At 33.0% G+C, this 10,410-nt stretch overlaps 1 long non-coding RNA gene across 1 annotated transcript; it reads left to right on the forward strand.

Moving 5' to 3' along the window:
• The first annotated feature begins 237 nt into the window (after nucleotides 1–237).
• On the forward strand, nucleotides 238–5,494 carry LOC136560365 (uncharacterized). Its single transcript, XR_010784136.1, has 2 exons — nucleotides 238–309; nucleotides 3,337–5,494. It is a non-coding gene; the product is annotated as an uncharacterized lncRNA (long non-coding RNA).
• Nucleotides 5,495–10,410: the final 4,916 nt, after the last annotated feature.

Raw genomic sequence — 10,410 nt, forward strand, 5'->3', positions numbered from 1 at the left:
CTGTCCCATCCCCGGCTGCCCTGACTCTGCTCGGCTCCCGCCGCTGCAGCCGGGGTCAGTCCCGGCTTGGTCTCTGCCGGATCAGCCCCCGTGAGCCACGTGGGGCCGATCCACGCTGCAGCTTGGTCTGCACCGGAACAGCCCCTGGGGCGGTCCCGGCTGCAGACCCCGCCTTTGGAGGACCGAGACCCTGAGCTGTGCCGAGTTTCCCCGTCCTGCCCTGAGCTCCGTTCCCTTGGTAACCACAGCTACCGGCTGCTCAGCGGAACTCTCTAAAGGAATCACCTTATCGAAACACGAAAAGTTCAGGTAAAAGAAAGCCCTCTCCTGATTCTTCCTAAAAATACGGGAGAAAAGCTATAGAAGATAAAAATCCAAAAAGAATGGGATAAAGGGATTGGTCTATTTCCATTAAAAGAGGCTCCCATAGGAGGGGGCGGACCAGGGTTTGTAAATGCTCCTTTGACTTCGTCTGATGTCTGAAATTTTAAGAAATAAATAAAAGGGATACTTGGAGGATCCCATAGGCATAGCTGAAGAATTAGACCAATTTTTAGGTCCAAACATTTATACTACAGAAGAGATGTGGTCTGTAATGAAAATAATATTTTTCTCAGGAAGAAAGGCAATTAATCAGAGCAGCTGAAATAAAAGCTTAGGAAAAAATATAATCTACGGAGAAGCTCAGAGAAGAAAAAATGCCAACTCTACCTCCTGAGTGGGGTAAAAATAATGAGGAGGGGAGTAAACACATGAATAAGTATTGTAATTACATAATCAAAGGAATAAATGAGACAGCATATCAAAGGCGAAATGCAAAAAAAAAAAAAGGTTTTTAAGGGACAACTTTTCAAAGGGAAAGAAGAAACTGCAACTAAATAGATAAACAAACTTAAGATAAATAGGAAAATGGTCCTAAGTAAGCGGAAGATGTGAAAATCTTTAAAGAGATGGGCACAGAGGAGGAATAGGGAGGTCATAAGCTCTAATTTTTTGGGGGGGACAAATACCATCTGGAGCCTGTGATAACTTTAAAAGTGGGTCCCCAAGAAGAAGAATTGGAATTTGTAATAGACACAGGGGCAGAGAGAACCTGCCTGTTAAATATTCCAAAAAGTTATAGTGGGAGCAAACATATAGTGAAAGTAACAGGGGCAAAAAGAGAAAGTTTTACATTTCTGCTCATTAAGGATGTAGTAATTCAGGGACGAAACTAGAATTTGGATGGGAGATGTCTTATTGGTCCCAGGGGCAGGTAGCAATTTATTGGGAAGAGTCTTACAAGTGCAGTTAAGAACAGGAGTTATATCAGAAAATGAGGAAATGACAGCTAGGGTTTTAAAATTAGGCCAAGAGGATGAAGGAAAAAAAATCAACAAAGAAGTTTGGGCTGGAGAAGGAAATAGGGGAGGATTAAATATCGACCCCATAAGGGTTACAATTGAGAGATAAGATTGTCCCGTACGTGTACGTCAGTATCCTGTATCTTTAGAAGGACGGGAAGGTTTGAAGCCGGTAATAGAAGGACTAATAAAGGATGGGGCATTAGAACCTTGTATGTCTCCTCATAATATCCCTTTTCCCCCAGTAAACTCTGATGGGAGTTATAGACTAGTATAAGATTAAAGGGAGGTTAATAAAAGAACTCAGACTCACTACCCAGTGGTAAAATATCTTAGACACTTAATAAATAAAAGTAGCTAGAAAACCAACCATGAGAAAATTGCAAGAATTTTATTCATTCTCCATCCCTCTTCAAAGAAAGAGATCAGAAAATTACCTAGATTATTGAGATATTATAGATTGAGGGGTACGCACAAGTAGCAAAATTCGTGTATGAAAAAAATGACAGAAGGAGATAATATAAAACAGACCAAAGAAGATATTGTTTAATTAAAAGAGTTAAGTTAAAACTAGCCTAAGTACCAGCTTTAAGCTTACCTTTGTTAGAAAAATCCTTTATCATTTATACATAAATACAGAAAATGGAGTAGCTCATAAAATTTTAATTCAACAGTAAGGAAGAGTAAAAAAATATCTAGTAACTTATATATCAAAGATGTTAGACTCAGTAAGCCATAGCTAGCCAGTAGGTATTTAACAGCTACTGCAATCCTAGTAAAAGAAAGTTGTAAGCCTACTTTTGGAAGTAATTTAGTTAGGTTCACCTTGTACCATCTGAGGTCTGTTGAATTAAAAAAAAAAAACAAAAAAAACCACAAAAAAACAAGTAAGAAGAGAAGAAAGAGAGAAGTTGAAGTAGGGAGGTGGTTAGCAAACTCTGAAATGTTAGAATGTGAAGTGATGACATCTTGGTGCTAGAAGAGAGCAGAAGTGTGAATGCGGGGTTTTTGCGTGAAAGGCGTGGAAGTGTCTTAACACACGGTTGTTAGGAGGTTATTCAATGCCGAACCAAACTCCAGAAAGGGTTTAGCAGAACGGGCCCTCCTTGAAGGGAAAAGAGGAGAAGTTGACTAGAGAAAGGAAAAGAATGTCAGGAGCACCTGGGGACGCCAGGTTTGGGGTTGTCAAGGTTGGGAGGTGTCTGACCGCTCCCTACGAGCGGCAGGGTCTCGCAGGCTGCGGCAGGGACCGATCCATGGAGGTGACCCGGCGGCGGTGCTGGCAGCAGAGGACACACGGGTTTGCCGGGCAGGAGCGGGCTGGCTCCTTGGCGGAACTGCCGGGGGGCTCCCAGACTGCCGGGGTCCCGAGTCGAGGATGGCAGTGTCACCCCCGGTAAGTGGGCTGGGACAGAGAAGGAGAGAGAAAGAGAGGGCAAAAGGGACCCAAGGCTGCCCCCAGGGTCCCCATGCCCGTGGCTGCTCTCCCCTGCTCCGGCCCTGCAGCGAAGTGGCAGCACGGCATTGACAGCAAGGCCGTGAAAAGAGCGGGAGGGTGGTAGCACTAAAAGATAAAATCAAAGCAGAGATTGCTGACTCTCCAAACCTCACAAAGTAGTTTGTTTTTCTTAAGTAAGAAGGTTTTTGGTCTTTTCTTTTGTGTGTTTTGTTTGCTGTTAAAAAGAAGTTTTTTGGGTTTTGGGTTTTTTTCCTGAAGAATGGGTTTGTAAGGCTAAAACAATTAAATGCTGCCCAAAAAGTAAAAAGCAATAGATGTGATACATCTCGTGTTAAAATTGGTCTAGCTTTTCTTATTTAACTAAATGTAACTCACAAAAAGAAGAATTTGCCTCTGCAGCTATTAGCACAGCTGGATAGAAGAAGAAGAGGCTGCTGTGGAAAAAGTTTTTAGCTAAACCCAGAAAGTTTGGAAGAAAAGTGAATGGTAAAAGTTAATGCAGTATTATCTTTCTTTTATTACTATGCTATTAAGAAGTCCTTTCCAGGTACTACTGAAGCAACAATCAGAATCACAGAAAGAGGGTGAATTCATGCCAGCAGAATCAAAGGACTTGTGAAGAAACCTGAGGAATGGACTGTCGCATTTAAACCGGGTGATACCGAACGGACTTTCCAATGGGGACTGAGTGGTAATAGTTTCGAAAAATGCAAATGATCCAAGAAATGTACAAAGAACAACACAGAATTAAGAATTAAGACATCGCTTATACCACTGGTTTCAAGCACTGCCTGGTTTTATTCTGGTCATGCCTGAATAGAACATCTCCTTAGGGGAGGAATACTCCAGATAGAAGGATCAAGACTGTGTTTGTGTTCTGACCTTAGCCTGAGAATTGTACAGGGGAGAAGGGGAATTACCATTTCCATCAGTAAACTTTATTTGATTCATTCCAAGACTGGACATGCTAGCTGGGTTATAAGTAAATGCTTGAATTGTGAGAATAATTAGTATTGAAGTTCACAACATTTATGCTCTTATTGCAAAAAGTGTTAAAGTAATAGCTTTGTGGATGGGAATTATTAGTGCCTGGTGAATGAGAGATACCTGAAGAACGGTAGGAGACCACAGTTAAAGGGTGTTCAAACCAATTTGCCTGGAAATTATTTAAGAGAAAGTGACAAGGAAATAGAGGGCACGACCATATTGGCCTCTGTATTTTGCCACCGAGAAGATCAAATACATCTGCTGTGGGTTGCAACCTCACAGGCCTGGGAGGTGGGAGTATAAGGCATACTGGAGCTCTGTTATTCCTGTTTCTGGCACTCATTTGTTCTCTTTTCCCTTTCGGGATACCAGCAAGATTGTGTCACAAATGCTGCAGAAAGCATCACGTGGAAAGAAACCAAAGTTCCTCTTTTATTACACACACCTATGTCAACAGCCACTGTTATAACCCATCCAAATTAAGAACCTGTAGTCAAAATGGAGTAAAGTATTGGATTACAAGAAACTTAGGAAAAAGTGGTAATAGGTTTGGAATTGAATGTCCAAAAGGAGAGAGATGGATTTGTTTTACATTTAATCTTGAAGATACGGTTCGAGATTTGGTAAAAAAACAAATAATAAAGGAAAAGGTAAAACCAGCACAGCAACTTAACTCTGTATTGACCCCAAATTATCTATTGAGTCGTATTACAAGACTCCAAGCAGCTATAGAAATGATAGCAAATGGAGCTGCCCAGGCATTGGAGTTAATATCAAGTCAGCTAAGCCAAACAAAAACTGTAGTGTATCAGAATAGGTTGGCTTTACACTATTTATTGGCCAAAGAAGGGGGTGTTTGTAGAAAGTTTAAGAGATCAAATTGTTGAAAATTGATGACCACAGAAAAGTGATTCTAGAAAAAGCAAAAGAAATCAAAGAAGAAAAAAATATATATGCATATAATAACCCAGGTACCGGCCCAAAAATTAGAAAACAATGGTAAAACCTAGCTGGTAGGGTAATGTATTAGAAGAAATGAAGATCTTTCATTTTATGTGTTGCAACTATTTTTATATTTCTTGTGTAATCCCCTGTTTTATTTTGCCCGCATAGTCCAGAAGATGCAAGTAGATAAGAAATATTGCTCAAGCCAAAGGATTTACAAAGAATAAGAGTGGGGATTGTGAAAAATGCAGGTATTTTATGATTGGCTTTTTGGAAATATTAAAATGAATATTATATGTGTTGTGTTAGAAAGTAATGCTGTATTGATTCTCTTAAGTAGTGTGTTAAATATAGTTTTAAGTTACAAAAACTGTTAATATAGAAACGATGTAAGATACTTTTTTTAAAGAATGGACTTGCAGCAAGATAGCGGCCACAGGACACCTGGATCTTTCAGAAAAAAAGAATTTATTGCCCTCTTATCAGAAGAAACGAACTTCTTCCTGCCTCCAAGGCGCTGTTAGGATTACAAGGAAGAAGTGGATGATGACCAGACAGAATCCTGTGTTTGAATGGAATTTATGCATCATGTATGAAGTGTATGACTATGCAACAGGCTATTGCTTTTAAGGGTTAATCCTTTGTTAATGGGGGTCCTTTTTGGGGCCCGTGCTGCCCAGAAAAAGGTACCCGGATGTCCGTAACTCTTTCTTTTTGTTGTCTCATATTGTCCTAATTCAAATTGTCCAAATTAATATTACTCTAATTGTATGACTATTTTTATAACCATTTTATTACTATTAAACTTTCAAAAATTTTAAAAGCAAGTGATTGGCATTTTTCACACCAGTCTGTTAGTTGAAAATTATCAAAAGATTTTTGTGATATGTATCTATTTTCTAATTTTGGTATTAATGCTGGCGAATTTTCAGGGTTTACTGTCTAATTTTGGGTCGAGAAATCTGTCCCAAACACTGAAGGGACTCTGGAGCTATTTGGGAACAGTTCTTTTTTGAAATTCTTTTGTGTTGGGATCAAAGGGTTGGCATTTGCAGGGGCAAAATAATTCTCTCTCTGTCCTGTATTTATTAAAGCAGCTGTCATATTCCAACCTCCTCCTCCTCCTCCTCGTCGCACGGTTTGTGTGCATGGATGTGGCTGTGCAGACGAATCGTGACACAAAGTAGTCCCACTGGGTGCTAGGAGTGTGGAAGGCGAAAACACGGAGGCACACCAGGTATCGGTTGCTCAGGGTTACGCGCTGCGGAGGGATCTCTCGGTGCCGGCAGAAGGAGAGACGCGGAAGGATACGTGCAAGGCGCTGCAGTTTTCGCCTGCTGTGGTGCCGTGTATAGATGCAGTGGCGGCAGAAGTGGCGTGACCGGGCACATGGATGCCGGCTGTGGCCGGACAGCGGCACGCAGCGGCTCGGAACCGGGACCGCGCTGTACCAAAGCTGCGGCAAACGCAGCGGGGGGTGGCGGGGCGGTGGAGATAGAACTGCGCATGCGTGCGGCTGATCCCGGAAGCAGCACTGTGGTTCCATGAGTCGGCACGGAGTGATATCGCTGGTGCGAGGGTTGTAGCAACTGCGCGTGCGTGGGTTCCGTCACTAGGGCGGCGTGGGCAGTCATCATGGCAGCGGGCAGGACGGGTCGTGCGGGAGGCGGCGGAGCTGCAGGAACGGGAACGGGGCTGCGGCTGAGGCCGTGGAAGGGAACGCCGGGACGTCCGTGGTTGCAGGAGGCGGCGGAGCCACGCCATCCAGCAGCTCTGAAGCGGGAGGGTGCGGTGGGGAAGGCGCGGCTCGGCCCGCCATGCAGCGGCGGCGGCAGGAGAGGGGAAGCGACCACGGGCGGCGCTGACGGGAGCCTGGGCTGGAGCGCCGCGGCGCCGGCACAGGGTGCCTTGGGTGGCTGGGGCGCCCCGGTAAGACAGTCATTAAAACACCCTAAAAATTATTTTTAAAGCCCTGAAAAAGCCCTAAAGGTATCCTAAACATTTCCAGAGAATTCCTAAAAAACTCCTGTAAAAAAACCCCTAAAATATCCCTAAAAATCCCTGAAAAATCACCTGAAAGACCCTAAAAAACTGTTTAACCCCTACCTGTAACACTGTGGCCTCCAAACATCATCTCTACCTATTAATCGGGGTAACTGCAAGACCCTCAAACACCACCACAATCACCAGCTTGAGTTGGTCTGGGCAGCACCAAATAAAATAAAATAAAAAGCTTTAAAAATAAAAAAAAAAAAAATTAAATAAAAAATAAAATAAAAAATAAAATAAATGCTTTAAAAATGGGAAAATAAAAAAAAAGAAAATTAAAAAAAATAAAAAGCTTTAAAAACAGAAAACTTAAAACTAAAAATTAAAAAAAATTTAAAAAAATAAAAGAAATGCTTAGAAAAAGAAAAATTAAAACTAAAAATGAAAAAAATGAAATTAAAAAAATGAAAGAAATGCTTTAAAAATAAAAAAATCAAAACTAAAAAATTAAATAAATAATAAAATTAAAAAAATAAAAGAAATGCTTTAAAAATAAATCAAAACTAAAAATAAAAAATAAAATTAAATAAAATAAATGTTTAAAAATAAAAAATTAAAACTAAAAATTAAATAAAAAATAAAAAAGGTTTAAAAATAGAAAGATCAAAAATAAAAATTAAATAAAAAATAAAAAATAAAAAATGTTTTAAAAATAAAAAAATTAAAACTAAAAATTAAATAAATAGGAAAATTAAAAAAATAAAAGAAATGCTTTAAAAATAGAAAAAGCAAAAAATAAAAATGAAATAAAAAATAAAATTAAAAAATAAAAAAAGCTTTAAAAATAGAAAAATTTTAAAAATTAAACAAAAAATAAAAAAATTAAATAGTTCAAAAATAAAAAATTAAAACTAAAAATGAAATAAAAAATAAAATTAAAAAATAAAATAAATGTTTAAAAATAAAAAAAATTAATACTGAAAATTAAAAAAAATTAAAAAAGCTTTAAAAATAGAAAGATCAAAAATAAAAATTAAATTAAAAAAACATTAAAAAATGCTTCAAAAATAAAAAAATCAAAACTAAAAATTAAATAAAAAATAAAAGTAAAAAAATAAAATAAATGCTTTAAAAATAGAAAAAGCAAAAAATAAAAATGAAATAAAATATAATATTTGAAAAATAAAATGAATAGTTCAAAAATAAAAAATTAAAACCAAAAATGAAATAAAAATTAAATAAAAAAATTTTAAAAAGCTTTAAAAATAGAAAGATCAAAAATAAAAATTAAATAAAAAATTTAAAAAAGATTTAAAAATAAAAAAATAAAAACTAAAAATTAAATAAATAATAAATTCTTTTTAAAAAGCATTAAAAATAGAAAAAGCAAAAAATAAAAATGAAATAAAAAATAAAATTAAAAAAATAAAATAAATGATTTAAAAATAAAAAAATTAAAACAAAAAATTAAAAAAAAAATTAAAAAATAAAAAAAGCTTTAAAAATAGAAAAAGCAAAATATAAAAATGAAATAAAAAATAAAATTAAAAAAATTAAAAAATGATTTAAAAATAAAAAAATTAAAACAAAAAATGAAATAAAAAATAAAATTAAAAAATAAAATAAAAAGCTTTAAAAATACAAAAATCAAAAAATAAAAATTAAATAAAAAGTAAAAAATAAAATAAATGCTTTAAAAATAAAAAATCAAAACTAAATATTAAATAAAACCTAAAAAATAAAATAAATGCTTTAAAAATAGATAAAGCAAAAATAATTATGAAATAAAAAATAAAATTTAAAATATAAAATAAATAGTTTATAAATAAAAAATGAAAACTAAAAAATAAAAAATAAATTTAAAAAAATAAATGCTTTAAAAAAAATTAAATTAAAAAAAATTTTAAAATAAAATAAAAAGCTTTAAAAAAAGATAAATCAAAAATAAAATTAAATAAAAAATAATAAAAAAAAGCTTTAAAAATAAAAAACTCAAAAATAAAAATTAGGAAAAAAATAAAAATAAAAAAATTTAAAATATGCTTTAGAAATATAAAAATTAAAACTAAAAATTAAATAAAAAGGAAAATTTAAAAATAAAATAAATGCTTTAAAATAGAAAAATAAAACTAAAAAAAAGATAAAAAAAAGCTTTAAAAATCGGAAAATTAAAAAATATGAAATAAAAATTAAATTTAAAAAATAGAATTAATTAAAAATAATTAAAAAACAAAATAAAATCCGTAAAGTGCTGTAAAGTACTGTAAAAGTTCCATAAAAGGTAGTGTCGTAAAGCGCGACTGTCGAAAAAACGCACCTTTTACGACAGTCGCGCTTTACGGCAGTTTTGCGACAGTCGCGCTCTACGACACTACCTTTTACGACAGTCGCGCTTTACGGCACCTTTTGCGACAGTCGCGCTTTACGACAGTTTTACGACAGTCGCGGTTTACGGCACCTTTTACGACAGTCGCGCTTTACGGCAATTTTCCGACAGTCGCGCTTTACGGCACCTTTTACGGCAGTCGCGCTTTACGGCACCTTTTACGACAGTCGCGCTTTACGGCAGTTTTACGACGTTTTATGGAAATTTTACGGCACTTTACAGCACTTTAGAGTTTTTATTTTGTTTTTCATGTATTTTTAATTAATTTTATTTTATTAATTTTGGTGGTTTTTTAAAATTTTTCTATTGTTAAAGCTTTTTATTTTATTTTTTAAATTTTTTTGTTTTTATTTTTAATTTTCCTATTTTTAAAGCTTTTTATTTTATTTTTAAAATATTTTTAAATTTAATTTTTAAATTTAATATTTCTTTTTTTAAAGCATTTATTTTTTTAATTTTGTTTTTTATTTAATTTTTATTTTTCTATTTTTAAGGCTTTGTATTTTTTTAATTTTATTTTTTATTTATTCTTATTTTTAAACCTTTTTATTTTTAAATTTTTTTTATTAATTTTTTTAATTTTTAAAGCATTTATTTTATTTTTTAAATATTTATATTTACTTTTAATTTTTCTATTTTTAAAGCTTTTTATTTTTTTATTTTTATTTAATTTTTATTTTTAATTTTTCTATTTTTAAAGCTTTTTATTTTTTTATTTTTATTTAATTTTTATTTTTCATTTTTCTATTTTTAAAGCATTTATTATATTTTTTAATTTTGTTTTTTATTGATTGTTTATTTTTCTATTTTAAAAGCATTTTTTTGATTTGTAAATTTTTTTTATTTAATTTTTAATTTTTCTATTTTGAAAGCCTTTTTAAATTTTTTTAAATTCGTTTTTATTTTTAATTTTTCTATTTTAAAAGCTTTTTATTTTATTAATTTTTTATTTAATTTTTATATTTAATTTTATTATTTTTAAAGCCTTTATTATATTTTTTAATTTTGTTTTTTATTGAATGTTTATTTTTAATTTTTCTATTTTTAAAGCTTTTTATTTTTTTAATTTTATTTTTAATTTTTTTATTTTTAAGTTTTCTATTTTTAAAGCATTTATTTTTTAATTTTTTTTTCTAATTTTTATATTTATTTTTTCTATTTTTAAAGCATTTATTTTTTAATTTTATTTTTTATTTAATTTTTATTTTTAATTTTTCTATTTTCAAAGCTTTTTTATTGTTTAATTTTATTTTTTATTTAATTTTTATTTTTAATTTTATATTTTGAAACCTTTTTTAATT

The sequence above is a fragment of the Molothrus aeneus genome, chromosome 9 (assembly GCF_037042795.1).
Source record: "Molothrus aeneus isolate 106 chromosome 9, BPBGC_Maene_1.0, whole genome shotgun sequence".
In the NCBI taxonomy this organism is placed as follows: Eukaryota; Metazoa; Chordata; class Aves; order Passeriformes; family Icteridae; genus Molothrus; species Molothrus aeneus.